This window comes from Ranitomeya imitator, chromosome 1, assembly GCF_032444005.1.
Source record: "Ranitomeya imitator isolate aRanImi1 chromosome 1, aRanImi1.pri, whole genome shotgun sequence".
NCBI classification, from domain to species: domain Eukaryota; kingdom Metazoa; phylum Chordata; class Amphibia; order Anura; family Dendrobatidae; genus Ranitomeya; species Ranitomeya imitator.
In genome coordinates, this window is record NC_091282.1 from 470,146,126 (window position 1) to 470,161,872 (window position 15,747).

The window sequence follows — 15,747 nt, forward strand, 5'->3', positions numbered from 1 at the left end:
ACTCAAAATGGCCCTCGGGCGTATTAAATGCTGTTTTCCATTCATCGCCCTGTTTAATACACACAAGATTATACGCCCCTCGAAGATCTATCTTGGTGAACCAACTAGCCCCCTTAATCCGAGCAAACAAATCAGACAGCAGCGGCAAAGGGTACTGAAATTTGACTGTGATCTTATTAAGAAGGCGGTAATCAATACAAGGTCTCAAAGAACCATCCTTCTTGGCCACAAAAAAGAACCCTGCTCCCAACGGTGATGACGACGGGCGAATAAGACCTTTCTCCAAGGATTCTTTTATATAACTCCGCATAGCGGCGTGCTCAGGCACAGATAAATTGAACAGTCGGCCCTTAGGAAACTTACTACCAGGAATCAAACTAATAGCACAATCGCAATCCCTATGAGGAGGTAGGGCACTGGATTTGGGCTCATCAAATACATCCCGGTAATCCGACAAAAATTCAGGGACTTCAGAAGGAGTGGAAGGCGAAATTGACAGCAATGGAACATCACCATGTACCCCTTGACAACCCCAGCTGGACACAGACATAGATTTCCAATCCAATACTGGATTATGGACCTGTAGCCATGGCAACCCCAAAACGACCACATCATGCAGATTATGCAACACCAAAGAGCGAATATCCTCCTGATGTGCAGGAGCCATGCACATGGTCAATTGAGTCCAGTACTGCGGGCTTATTCTTGGCCAAAGGCGTAGCATCAATTCCTCTCAATGGAATAGGATACTGTAAGGGCTCCAAGAAAAAGCCACAGCGCCTGGCAAACTCCAAGTCCATCAAATTCAGGGCAGCGCCTGAATCCACAAATGCCAAAACAGAATAGGACGACAAAGAGCAAATCAGAGTGACGGACAAAAGAAATTTAGACTGTACCGTACCAATGGTGGCAGACCTAGCGAACCGCTTAGTGCGCTTAGGACAATCGGAGATAGCATGAGTGGAGTCAACACAGTAAAAACACAGCCCATTCTGACGTCTGTGTTCTTGCCGCTCAGCTCTGGTCAACGTCCCATCACATTGCATAGGCTCAGGCCTATGCCCAGAGAACACCGCCAAATGGTGCACAGCCTTGCGCTCCCGCAAGAGCCGATCGATCTGAATGGCCAAGGACATAGACTCATTCAGACCAGCAGGCGTGGGAAATCCCACCATGACATCCTTAAGGGTTTCAGAAAGACCCTTTCTGAAAATTGCCGCCAGGGCACACTCATTCCACTGAGTAAGCACAGACCACTTTCTAAACTTCTGACAATATACCTCCGCTTCATCCTGACCCTGACACAAAGCCAGCAAGATTTTCTCCACCTGATCCACTGAATTTGGTTCATCATAAAGCAATCCAAGCGCCAGAAAAAACGCATCTACATCACGCAATGCAGGATCTCCTGGTGCAAGGGAAAATGTCCAGTCTTGAGGGTCACCACGCAACAAAGAAATAATGATTTTTACTTGTTGAACGGGGTCACCAGAGGAGCGGGGTTTCAAAGCAAGAAACAGTTTACAATTATTTTTGAAATTCAGGAACTTAGATCTATCCCCAGAAAACAAATCAGGAATTGGAATTCTAGGCTCTAACATCGGATTCTGAACCACAAAATCTTGAATATTTTGTACCCTTGCAGTGAGATGATCCACACAAGAGGACAGACCTTGAATGTCCATATCTACACCTGTGTCCTGAACCACCCAGAAGTTAAGGGGAAAAGAAAGACAAAACACACTGCAGAGGAAAAAAATGGTCTCAGAACTTCTCTTATCCCTCTATTGAGATGCATTAATACTTTGGGCCAGCTGTACTGTTATGACCTGGTGGTTAGGAGCACCCGAAAAGACCTGATGGTTAAACCAACAAAGGACAAGCTCTGGGAAGTGGGAACTCTGCTGACCGCAACCCCTAATCCTATCACACACACTAGAAATAGCCGTGGAGCGTTCCTGACTCTCCCTAGACGCCTCCTCACAGCCTAAGAGCAAACTAGCCCTAGAGATAGAAAATAAAGCCTACCTTGCCTCAGAGAAATTCCCCAAAGAAAAAGGCAGCCCCCCACATATATTGATTGTGAGTTAAGATGAAAGTCACAAACACAGAAATGAAACAGGTTTCAGCAAAGGGAGGCCAGACTTACTAAACAGACAGAGGATAGGAAAGGTAACTTTGCGGTCAGCACAAAAAACTACAAAAAGACCACGCAGAGTGTGTAAAAAGACCTCCGCACCGACTCAAGGTGCAGAGATGCCACTCTGCATCCCAGAGCTTCCAGCTAGCAGAGCAAAATCATGATAGCAAGCTGGACAAGAAAACAAAGAACAAATAATAAATTAGCAGGGACTTAGCTTCTGCTGGAGTAGACAGGACACCTGACAGATCCAAGAGCGAACTGAACCAGTACAACAACATTGACAGCTGGCATGGAGTAGCGATCTGAGTGGAGTTAAATAGAGCAGCCAGCCAAAGAATAAACTACGTCACCTGTGGAAGGAACCTCAGAAGCAGCAGCTCCATTCACAGCCACCAGAGGGAGTCCATGGACAGAACTCGCCGAAGTACCATTCATGACCACAGGAGGGAGTTCGATAACAGAATTCACAACACTTTATATTACCGGTAACATTGAAGGCCCCTATATTTCCATTAATAGATGATGGACCTGAGTGGGGACTTGCTTTTATTTGGAACGTGCACACCTAAAGAAGTGCAGACGGAATGCACGTCGGGGTGGAGGGACATGGCATTGAATCCACACATTCAGTAAGACAGCGATCGCTTTAGTCCCTACAGACAGTGACACACTGTGCACTATAGTAGGCCAGGACGGCTATTTGGCTCAAGTGCATTCACATGTGGCACCGATGTTAGCTATTTAACCTAGGATAATCCAAGTGCCTGCATTATTATATATGGAAATCAGGATTGTGTGGTAATTTCCTCTAATTTCCTTCTTTCTAATTTCCTCTTAATTGTGGTTAAAGGATTCGTTAACCAGGTATAATATTTTTCATCTATATTCGGTGAAATGTGCTCTTTCTGTTCACTTTCCCTAGGTTTAGGGAATTTAGTGATACAGTTTGATTTGTGATGTATGTGTTCAGCACATGTTTTTTTGTTGGATTATTAATTGATGTCATGTTACCAAATATGTGTACTTTCATTATTTATATTTTTTTCATACAAATATTTATGGGTATAATATATTTAGATTTTTTTAATTATTATATATTTTTACAATTATTTAAAAAAATTAACTTTTTTTTCCATTTTTTTTTTTAAATTTCACTATGGGAGTATAAATTTTTTGCAGGCTGATCGCTTGCGTACCATAGCGATGCTGGAGCATCCCTGTGCTATGTAAACTGCCAGCTCTGCACTGACACAGTTAGTTACTGATTATGCTCTGAACATGATCTAGCAACTTTACTAGCTCTGGTGAGCCGGATGTTATCAAGACAACATCGGGTCACCATGGCAGTGATCGGGACCCCGCAATTACACTAACGGGGTCTCCAATCCAATTGCAGAGGGGCTATCTTCCCTCTGCCTTCTCCCAGAATGCTGCAATTGAGATTGATCACAGCATTTAGGGGGGCTCCAGGCACTTAGTAACAGGTGTCAGCTGTCAGAATCAGGAATCATCCTATGAGCGCGCTCGATCACCTGGATGTATCTATCCGTCCAAAGTCAAGAAAGTGCAAGTCACAGGGACATATGGATATGTCACAGGGACATATGGATATGTCCAAGATGGGAAAGGGACTAAAAAATTATTATTACTATTTTTGTAACTTTTTTGTAACTTTTTGCTTATTCCTTCTATGGGACTTTAACTTTCATTATTCTGATCGCTGGTGTAATGCATTGCAATGCACCAGCATATATGCCAGTATTAGAGCTCACTCACACTGGCGAATAACACGACTGACTGGTATCTAATATATTATCTGATAGTGGATCGCCCCCAGACAGAGGGCCGCGAGTTACTCGGTACCGGTCCTTTCTGTCTCAGTTCTGGGGTTGTCATGGTGGCTGGACCCGGTCCGTGACCCTGCTAAGGGGCGTCCAATAAAAGGTGATAGGAGTCTGTCAAGGTTTCGTGACGCCACCTGTGGTATTCGGTCAGGGTGACCGACGCTGCTGTGGGGTCCGCTGGGGTGATGGAATGGCAGCTAGATGGTATACCTTCCCACATGTGAAGTATGTCCCCAGGGCTTCCCAGTAAGGTGGATGGTGATGGTGTGAGGTGCAGGCAATAACGAGGACACAAGGTTGCAGTCTCTTTACCTCTTTACTGAAGACTTCAGGATCCTCAATCCAGAGCATGCTTAACAGGGCTTTCTGAGACCGGCCCGTTCGATGAGCACATCCAGAGTTCCCTTTGCAGGTGGAAATCAGTGCCTACCACTAGCGCCTGTGTGTTGTAGTGCTTCCCTGCTGAGCATTCGGAATAGTCCTCACAACTTCTGTTCTCGTTCGTTCATTCTTTCTAATTCTCTCTCTCTTGTTCCAGATGTTACTAGTTTCTCGACCCCCCAGGTATGTTATGGCTAGGACGCACCCGTATGACGGGAAGGCTCGGAGCTCTTCCGGGACCCTAGAGACGCCGCTCTCCACGCGTTGCCCCCTATGTCTTCGTAGGAAATTTAAGGTAGACAGCCAACCTATAATTAACTGTCCTGCGGAGTTCGAAGTAAGGCCTAGAGTTAGTTACTTCCGCAGTGTTACGGCCACCGGCTACGCGCCTCAGTAAGATGTTGCCTCGGTCTCACGGTACGACTCCTACTGGCTCTCCTTTGTGCTTGATCTCGTTTCTCACTGTTCCACAATATCCTTCCCATCGTGTCACTCTCTTAGGATACCGCCGCAAGGTAGTGCAGGCGCGGTTCCGTAACGTTCTGCTCTGTTCGCTAGGTACCTGCCAGGTTCCCACGCCCGACAGGGACCCCCCTGTGTCTTCTCCCTGCAACACCCCCTGCCACGGGATGTTGCCTGAATCCAACCCAGTCAGCTTCTGACTAACTTCCTATCCAACCCCTAGTTTTACCAGTGTGAGGAGTGGCCCAATAAATAAAGCCTTTTTCTGCCCCTAGTGGCCGGAGTGTGAAGTGTAATGTGTGCTGGTGATACCTGGTCAGTAGAATTCCTTCAGTGCCATCAGACGTACCATTACTCCCCTAGTGGCAGAGTGTCATACTGCAACGGCCAGATCTCAGGGGCGCTGCAATAGCACTCGGCCCAATTTTATACTACGGTGCAGTGCAGAGCTACGATTATTTTCTTAGGGTTTGTGCACACGCTGCGGATTTGGCTGCAGATCTGCAGCAGATTTGGATCTACGGATCCCCAGCAGTTTTCCATGCGGTGTACAGTACCATGTAAACCTATGGCAAACCAAATCCGCTGTGCCCATGCTGTGGAAAATTCCACGCAGAAACACAGCGGTTTATTTTCCGCAGCATGTCAATCTGCAGGTGTAAAACCACAGGTGAAATCAACACAAAATCTGCACAAATTCTGCAGAAAACCCGCAGGTAAAATGCAGGTCATTTTACCTGTGGATTCTGCAGAATCCACGAGAGAAAAATCCGCAATGGAATCCACAATGGTTGCACATACCCTTAGGCCGAGGCCACACTAGTCTGTAATACGGACGAGTGCTATGCGATGAAAAATCGCATAGCACTCGGACCAATGTTAATCTAAGGGGCAGCTCACATCATCCGTTTTTTCTCATCCATATTACACTTGCGAGTGAAATCGCACTATGCTGCGATTGTCCGCGTATCTCAGCTGAGAAACGCCAATGCAAGTCTATGGGTGCGAGAAAAAAATCGCACAGCACACGGACCATCAGTGTGACTTGCGAGAAATTCTCAGGCATTGGGCAGGTGACAGGAAAGGCTCAGCCATTATTTGCTCATTTTGCAAGTGTGTGAGAAAATCTCACCATACGGATGAGGAAAAAAAAGCATCCTGGCATAGCACACGGAGATACGGATCGCCATACAGAGAACATTTGTGCGATTCTCAGCAGCCATAATCGGACACATTTTTTATACATTGTGTGTGACCCCGGCCTTATAGTGATTTGAGAAAACAGTTGCAGCATGCTATGATTGCGTTTGAGAATCTGATGGTATGCACCCATACAAGTCTATGGGTACGTGTAAAACATCAGACAGCATTTGGATGTCATCTGAGTGCAGTTCAGTTACCGCCAATGCTGACAATGGAGTTGATGGAAAAATGATTTTCTCCATCTCCTCTGTAGATCTGTTCTGTGATTCTCTCATGTGCCTCTAACAACAGTAGATTTGAGTGGAAAATCCCACTGTCAACTTCTAACAACGGCATTTAGCATTTATTATCACTGTGTTTGTAAAAGTTTAATCTATCAATATGTAAAAGAAATCAATCAAATCACTATACTTTGTAGTGAAAAAAATAAAAAATCCAGAATTATGATTTTTAGGCAGCCGCAACACTGCAATAAAATGCAATAAGAGGTATTCAAAATATTGCATCTTCCTTAAAATGATATCAGTAAAAATGTAAGCTAAGGATGCTAAAAATAAGCCCCGTATCCTGAAAAATGAAAGCATTACAGGTCTCAGAATATGGTGACAAAAGCAACATGTTTTTCTTGCAAATTTCCAAATTTTTTGCAAAACTTTAATAAAAAAAAAAAATGCATGTTTGGTGCCTGCAAAGTCGAGCTAACCTGCAGAATCATGTTGCCAGGTCCATTTTACCATGTAGGAAACATGGTTAATAAAAAACCTCCCCCCCAAAAAAAAAAAAATTGTGAAATTGCACTTTTTATGCAATATTAAGCCACTTGGAAGTTTTTTTTCATTTTCCATTACACTATGTGGTAGAGTGAATGGTGTCATTCAAAAGTACCACTCGTCCTATAAAAAAACAAGCCTTCGTACCACTATGTTGTGGGAAAAATAAAAAAAAGTTATGGCTCTTGGGAGAAGGGGAGGAAAGTACAAAAATGAAAAAATGAAAAATGGCCATGGCGTGAAGGGGTTAACGTGTAGATTTATATTTGGATGCATTTTACTATAATTTACATGCAGTGCATTATTTTAGAGAAATTGAGGAAAAAATATTGCAAGTATTCTGTATTAAGTCTTTAAAACTAATAAAATAAAAAGAAATACTTGAATTGTTTAAATTTGTTGCTGGATTTTTTTTAACCCCTTAATCCCATATGACGTATTATCCCGTCGAGGTGCCCTGGGACTTAATTCCCAGTGACGGGATAGTACGTCATATGCGATCGGCCGCGCTCACGGGGGGAGCGCGGCCGATCGCGGCCGGGTGTCAGCTGACTATCGCAGCTGACATCCGGCACTATGTGCCAGGAGCAGTCACGGACCGCTCCCAGCACATTAACCCCCGGCACACCGCGATCAAACATGATCGCGATGTGCCGGCGATACAGGAAGCATCGCGCAGGGAGGGGGCTCCCTGCGGGCTTCCCTGAGACGATCGGTACACGGTGATGTACTCACCGTGTACCGAGCGTCTTCTTCCTGCAGTCCCCGGATCCAAAATGGCCGCGGGGCTGCATCCGGGTCCTGCATCGCCGATCTAACAGAGTGCTGTGCAAACTGTAAGATCGGCGATCTGTGATGTCCCCCCCTGGGACAAAGTAACAAAGTAAAAAAAAAAAATTCCACATGTGTAAAAAAAAATAAAAAAAATTACTAAATAAATAAATAAATAAAAAAAATATTATTCCCATAAATACATTTCTTTATCTAAAAAAAAAAAAAAACAATAAATGTACACATATTTAGTATCGCCGCGTCCGTAACGACCCGACCTGTAAAACTGTCCCACTAGTTAACCCCTTCAGTGAACACCGTAAGAAAAAAAAAAAATACGAGCCAAAAAACGCTTTATTATCATACCGCTGAACAAAAAGTGGAATAACACGCGATCAAAAAGACGGATATAAATAACCATGATACCGCTGAAAACGTCATCTTCTCCCGCAAAAAACGAGCCGCCACAAAGCATAATAAGCAAAAAAATAAAAAAGTTATAGTCCTGAGAATAAAGCGATGCTAAAATAATTATTTTTTCTATAAAATAGCTTTTATCGTATAAAAGCGCCAAAACATAAAAAAATGATATAAATGAGGTATCGCTGTAATCGTACTGACCCGAAGAATAAAACTGCTTCATCCACTTTACCAAACGCGGAACGGTATAAACGCCTCCCCCAAATGAAATTCATGAATAGCTGGTTTTTGGTCATTCTGCCTCTTAATAATCGGAATAAAAAGTGATCAAAAACTGTCACGTGTCCAAAAATGTAACCAATAAAAACGTCAACTCGTCCCACAAAAAACAAGACCTCACATGACTCTGTGGACCAAAATATGGAAAAATTATAGGTCTCAAAATGTGGAGACGCAAAAACTTTTTTGCTATAAAAAAAGCGTATTTTAGTGTGTGACGGCTGCCAATCATAAAAATCCGATATAAAAAACGCTATAAAAGTAAATCAAACCCCCCTTCATCACCCCCTTAGTTAGGGAAAAGTAATAAAATTAAAAAAATGTATTTATTTCCATTTTCCCATCAGGGCTAGGGTTAGGGCTAGGGCTAGGGTTAGGGCTAGGGTTAGGGCTAGGGTTAGGGCTAGGGTTAGGGCTAGGGTCGGGGTTAGGGTTGGGGTTGGGGCTAGGGTTAGGGCTAGGGTTAGGGCTAGGGTTAGGGCTAGGGTTGGGGCTAGGGTTGGGGCTAGGGTTGGGGTTAGGGTTGGGGCTAGGGTTAGGGCTAGGGCTAGGGTTAGGGCTAGGGTTAGGGTTGGGGCCAGGGTTAGGGTTGGGGTTAGGGTTTGAGCTAAAGTTAGGGTTAGGGTTGGGGCTAAAGTTAGGGTTAGGGTTGGGGCTAAAGTTAGGGTTAGGGTTGGGGCTAAAGTTAGGGTTAGGGTTTGGATTATATTTCCGGTTGGGATTAGGGTTGGGATTAGAATTAGGGGAGTGTCAGGGTTAGGGGTGTGATTAGGGTTACCGTTGGGATTAGGGTTAGGGGTGTGTTAGGGTTAGGGTTTCAGTTAGAATTGGGGGGTTTCCACTGTTTAGGCACATCAGGGGCTCTCCAAACGCGACATGGCATCCGATCTCAATTCCAGCCAATTTTACATTGAAAAAGTAAAACAGTTCTCCTTCCCTTCCGAGCTCTCCGGTGCGCCCAAACAGGGGTTTACCCCAACATATGGGGTATCAGCGTACTCAGGACAAATTGGACAACAACTTTTGGGGTCCAAGTTCTCTTGTTATCCTTGGGAAAATAAAAATGTGGAGGGGTAAAAAACATTTTTGTGGGAAAAATAAGATTTTTTTTATTTTTGCGGCTCTGCGTTGTAAACTGCAGTGAAACACTTGGGGGTTCAAAGTTCTCACAACACATCTAGATAGGTTCCTTGGGAGGTCTAGTTTCCAATATGGGGTCACTTGTGGGGGGTTTCTACTGTTTGGGTACATCAGGGGCTCTGCAAATGCAACGTGACGCTTGCAGACCAATCCATCTAAGTCTGTATTCCAAATGGCGCTCCTTCCCTTCCGAGCTCTGCCATGCGCCCAAACAGTGCTTCCCCCCCACATATGGGGTATCAGCGTACTCAGGACAAATTGGACAACAACTTTTGGGGTCCAATTTATCCTGTTACCCTTGTGAAAATACAAAACTGGGGACTAAAAAATCATTTTTGTGAAAAAAAAAAGAATTTTTATTTTCACGGCTCTGCGTTATAAACTGTAGTGAAACACTTGGGGGCTCAAACCTCTCAAAACACATCTAGATAAGTCCCTTAGGGGGTCTACTTTCCAAAATGGTGTCACTTTTGGGTGGTTTCAATGTTTAGGCACATCAGGGGCTCTCCAAACGCAACATGGCGTCCCATCTCAATTCCATATGGGGTATCAGCGTACTCAGGACAAATTGCACAACAACTTTTGTGGTCTAATTTCTTCTCTTACCCTTGGGAAAATAAAAAATTGGCGGCAAAAAGATCATTTTTGTGAAAAAATATGATTTTTTATTTTTACGGCTCTGCATTATAAACTTCTATGAAGCACTTGGTGGGTCAAAGTGCTCACCACACATCTAGATAAGTTCCTTAAGGGGTCTACTTTCCAAAATGGTGTCACTTGTGGGGGGTTTCAATGTTTAGGCACATCAGGGGCTCTCCAAACGCAACATGGCGTCCCATCTCAATTCCAGTCAATTTTGCATTGAAAAGTCAAATGGCGCTCCTTTCCTTCCGAGCTCTGCCATGCGCCCAAACAGTGGTTTATCCCCACATATTGGGTATCAACGCACTCAGGACAAATTGTACAACAACTTTTGGGATCCATTTTCTCCTGTTACCCTTGATAAAATAAAACAAATTGGAGCTGAAATAAATTTTGTGTGAAAAAAAGTTAAATGTTTATTTTTATTTAAACATTCCAAAAATTCCTGTAAAATACCTGAAGGGTTAATAAACTTCTTGAATGTGGTTTTGAGTACCTTGAGGGGTGCAGTTTTTAGAATGGTGTCACAGTTGGGTATTTTCTATCATATAGACCCCTCAATATGACTTCAAATGAGATGTGGTCCCTAAAAAACAAATGGTGTTGCAAAAATGAGAAATTGCTGGTCAACTTTTAACCCTTATAACTCCCTAACAAAAAAAAAATTTGGTTCCAAAATTGTGCTGATGTAAAGTAGACATGTGGGAAATGTTACTTATTAAGTATTTTGCATGACATATCTCTGTGAATTAAGGGTATAAAAATTCAAAGTTGGAAAATTGCGAAATTTTCAAAATTTTCACCAAATTTCCATTTTTTTCACAAATAAACGCAAGTTATATCGAATAAATTTTACCACTAACATGAAGTACAATACATCACGAGAAAACAATGTCAGAATCGCCAAGATCCGTTGAAGCGTTCCAGAGTTATAACCTCATAAAGGGACAGTGGTCAGAATTGTAAAAATTGGCCCGGTCATTAACGTGCAAACCACCCTCGGGGCTTAAGGGGTTAACCCAGTACTTGCCAAATTAAAATTTTTACAAGTATGGATTTTTCAGAAAAGGGCATCCCAATATTCATTTAAAAATGACAATGACATGATTTCCTATTTTGAAAACATTAATTTTATTATTTTTTTATTATTATTATTATTTATTTATATAGCACCATTAATTCCATGGTGCTGTACATGAGAAGGGGTTACATACAGGGTTATATAGATATCGTTTACAGTAAACAAATTTGCAGTGACAGACTTGTACAGAGGGGAGAGGACCCTGTCCTTGTGGACTTACATTCTATGGGATAGTGGGGAAGAGGCAGAAGGTAGGGGCGAGGCAGCGGCTCTGGCGATGGCGAGGCGGCAGAATGGTTATTGCAGGCTGTAGGCTTTCTTGAAGAGATGCGTCTTCAGGTTTCGTCTGAAGGAGCTGAGGGTGGTCGATAGTCGGACGTGTTGAGACATGGAATTCCAGAGGATGGTGGATATTCGGGAGAAATCTTGGAGGCGGTTGTGTGAGGAACGAATAAGTGTGGAGGAGAGTAGGAGGTCTTGGGAGGATCGGAGACTATGTGAGGGAAGATATTCGGAAATTAGTTCAGAGATATAGATCTTTTTAGATCAGTGTTAGTAGTTTGAACTGGATTCGTTGGGGAAATGGGAGCCAGTGGAGGGATTTGCAGAGGGGAGAAACAGGGGAGTAGCGAGGAGAGAGGTGGATTAGCCGAGCAGCAGAGTTGAGGACATACTGGAGTGGTGTAAGAGAGTTAGCTGGGAGGCCACATAGGAGGGTGTTGCAGTAGTCGAGGCGGGAGATGATGAGGGCATGCACAAGAGTTTTGGTAGCTTGTGGGCTGAGGAAGGAACGGATTCTGGCAATATTTTTGAGTTGGAGGCGACAGGAGGTGGCAAGGGTTTGGACGTGTGGTTTGAAGGACAGGATATTTTACAAACACAACACAAAAAATTGGACCTAATTATAAAAATTATAAAATCTTAGTTGCTAGAAGCTAAAGATTATGTGTCCCCAAAAAAGGACATTGGTAGATAATGGGTTAGCTGTGCAAGTAATTATACCTGTGTATGGGGAGGGTACTCAACAATAGAATATTATATGTGCTGTCTGACTAGTCTTCAAGAACCACTTATGTTATAATGTACCTTATGTCTTTTTATAATAGGCTATTATGTGTGTACGCGTGGAATAAGACTATATCTGGCAATTGTTTCACTTATATCCCATATTTGTTTTCCGATTTTTTTCTCTGCGTACTTTCAGTTTTTAAAGAGCTAATGGGTGGAGGGAGACTTGCTGCTGTAATGTCTCTCATACACAGAACACAGAGACATGAGAGATTCCTGTTCTCATGTCACTTTGTTCCACAGGCTTAAAAGCCGGAACAGCCAGAACAGTCCTTAGTAGTGTTGCTGTGAATCCAGCACTGGCTTGAGACAAAAAACATTTAATGGAATACAGTATCATTGTCTCTGTATCTCTCTGCCTCTCTCTCAGATCATCTCTTCTATTTTTTACATTTCTTTCTCTTTAGGGCTTGTTTTCACTTGCGAGGAACACGTCCGTGTCTCGCATGTGGAAACGAAGCTGTGGCGCCGGCACTGTGGAGCGGAGCGTGCGGCCGCATAGCAACACATGCAGCCGCACGCTCCGCTCCGGAGTGCCGGCACCAGAGCTTCGTTTCCACATGCGAGACACGGACGTGTTCCTCGCAAGTGAAAACAAGCCCTAAGACTTACTTTATTAGCTGTCATCGGATTGGTTTGTTATCAGTTTTGAATATCGACTCAAGAAAATGAATGCCTTCTAAATGAAAAAAAAGCATTTTTTGTATTATTAATTTATGCAAAGATTTCTGAAACAACAGTGACATTTTGAATTCCCCCATGCAGACATCACTTTGCTGCTATGCGAGTGTGAAGCGAGAAACTCACACGAGTCTCTGGCATCAATACCCGGCACTGCCGCCGGCACTCGGGACTGAAGCGTTCAGCTACATAGAAATGCATACAGCTGCATGCTGCGGTCCCAAGTGCCGGCGGCAGTGCTGGGTATTGATGCGAGAGACCCGTGCGAGTATCTTGCATCAAACTTGCAAGTGTGACCCCGGCCTATCTCACAGTATCTGCATGTCCTGAGAGTGAATTCACTGTTCTATATAGAACCCAAATCTGATTATCAAACATTAATTTACATTACCCTTTTATACAGCGTTATTAATTCCCCAACGCTGTACAGACATTATTGGCACCCTTCCCATTGGGGCTCACAATATGAATTCCCTATCAGTATGTCTTTGGGGTGTGGGAGGAATCTGGAGCACTAGGAGGAAACCCATGCAAACCCCCTTGCGGGGGTTCAAACCCAAGACCCCAGTGCTAACCTATCAACCACCATGTGTCTCATTCAAGAGCATCTTGTGCTCTCTACTAGTGATGAGCAAATATACTCGTTACTCGAGATTTCTCGAGCACGCTCGGGGGTCCTCCGAGTATTTTTTAGTGCTCGGAGATTTAGTTTTTCTTGCCGCAGCTGAATGATTTACATCTGTTAGCCAGCATAAGTACATATGGGGATTCCCTTGCAACCAGGCAACCCCCACATGTACTTATGCTGGCTAACAGATGTAAATCATTCAGCTGTGGCAAGAAAAACTAAATCTCCAAGCACTAAAAAATACTCGGAGGACCCCCGAGCATGCTCGGGAAATCTCGAGTAACGAGTGTATTCGCTCATCACTACTCTCTACCTATCTGCCTAAGTATCTGTAGTGCATTCACTGCAGCAGCAATATTGGAGACTAGAAGAAGTTTCTAAGTGTGTAACAAAGGTCATTGACAGGGGTTATTGGGGTAGAAAAAGGAATGCTAAATATCTGCTGTGTCAGGGGTCAATGTATTATGAATGACAGACCGTAAACAATCCAACTAAATGCAAACCTAAACAAATATCAACGTAAGAAAAAAAGTAATGTTTGGCTGCTGGAAAAAAATTGCAGAGAACAGCAAGAGATATCAGACAAAAGGATAAATATATGTTTGGAAAATTAATAGAGTTTCTTTTCATTCCCTTATATTTTAGGCTGAAGAGTCCATCACTGCCACATGAATGCATCGCAAATATAGTACTATACTCAAGAAAATTGCCGAGTAAGCGTTTCCTAATTGCTCTCTGAAAATGGAAACTCTGGCTTATAAGAAGAATAACCCATGTTTGGATGAATCAATTGTCTTAGTCTGACACAAATAAAAACTCTACATACCATTGCATTTATTAAAATATCTTTTAATGTCCACACAGCAAAATGCATGACACCGTTTAATTAGCTATTAGCATGTGCAACCATTATTAATCCCATTGTAAGCTGAAACAATTAAAATAAATATAATTCACAAGACCTGAAATTTGATTTTCCAAAACACTTTTAATGTTTAAAGAACTGTAAAATGCATATATACTTGCTGTAGCTTATTAATTGTATTGTAGTCAACGTGGCTTTCTTTTACCAAAGTACAGGCAGCTTTGCAAAATGGTATGAAGGCTGCAGAATGCATTGAGAGCTGAGGTTATAAATGAGCCAGATATTGCTGACTGTACAGAGAAGAAACATAAATGGGAGCCTGCCTAGCACTTAAACGCTCAATGTGTTTCCCTCTGTGATAAAATTGCAATTGTGCTTCATCTTGCTGGAGAAAATCCTTTGAGTTGTATATTTGTTACCTTGTTTGTTCTCTTCCCTAAAAAATGCTGTAAATTGTATCACATTTACCAGATAGAATAGATTTTGGTCATTCTAAATATTTAGCATAACGTATGTTCACAGTGTTTAGCCCTTGAACATACCAACAGTACATGCATTACTATAAAGACTATATTCTGCAAATCTTGTCCAATTCTGTCAGAAATAGATTGTGAAGCAACCACATTCAAAAGGGAAGAAAGCAGTGTGACCTTGAAAATCTCTTTGCATGTGATTACATAGTTAATAGGTTAAAATGGATGTAAGTCTGTCAGTTCTATTATCCTGCAGCATTGAATCAGAGGTATGCAGAAAAACTCACTATGCGGCAGTTGCCAATTGTCCTCTTTTTAGTGAAAGCAAATCCCTCGTGAATAGATATATCAGAATTTAATAATACATTACATATTCTTCATAATATTTAGCCATTAAAGGACTCATCTGGGACAAAGATTATTGTGACCTATCCGGTGCAAGTTTGCAGCATAGAGATGCCAAACATCTCAAATCCGTACACTGTATAGTGGCCATTCTCAGGAACTTCAGCTTAGATCCCATTGAAGTGAATGTGATGTTAATTGTAGTATGCAAGAACATCCATTACCCAGTATAAGGCACTGTAAACTGTGAACGTTCAGAAACTGACAAAAATTGACTATTGCCATCGATACCGTTTAACATGCTTTGTGTAAAATTGCGATGGTCTAAAATAAAAATAAAACGGTTTGGCTTGCTGCAGTTCACAAAGGTTTTTGTTACAAAAATTAACAATTGTTATTCATACAGTTTAACCTGCTTTGTGTGAAATTACGGTGGTTTGAACTTTTTAAAAACCACTTAGACAGCTACAGATGACCATTTTTAATTTAAAAAAATGTAGTTTCAATAAATCAAGGAAACTTGGTTCCCAGAGACATGGCAATTTAAAAAT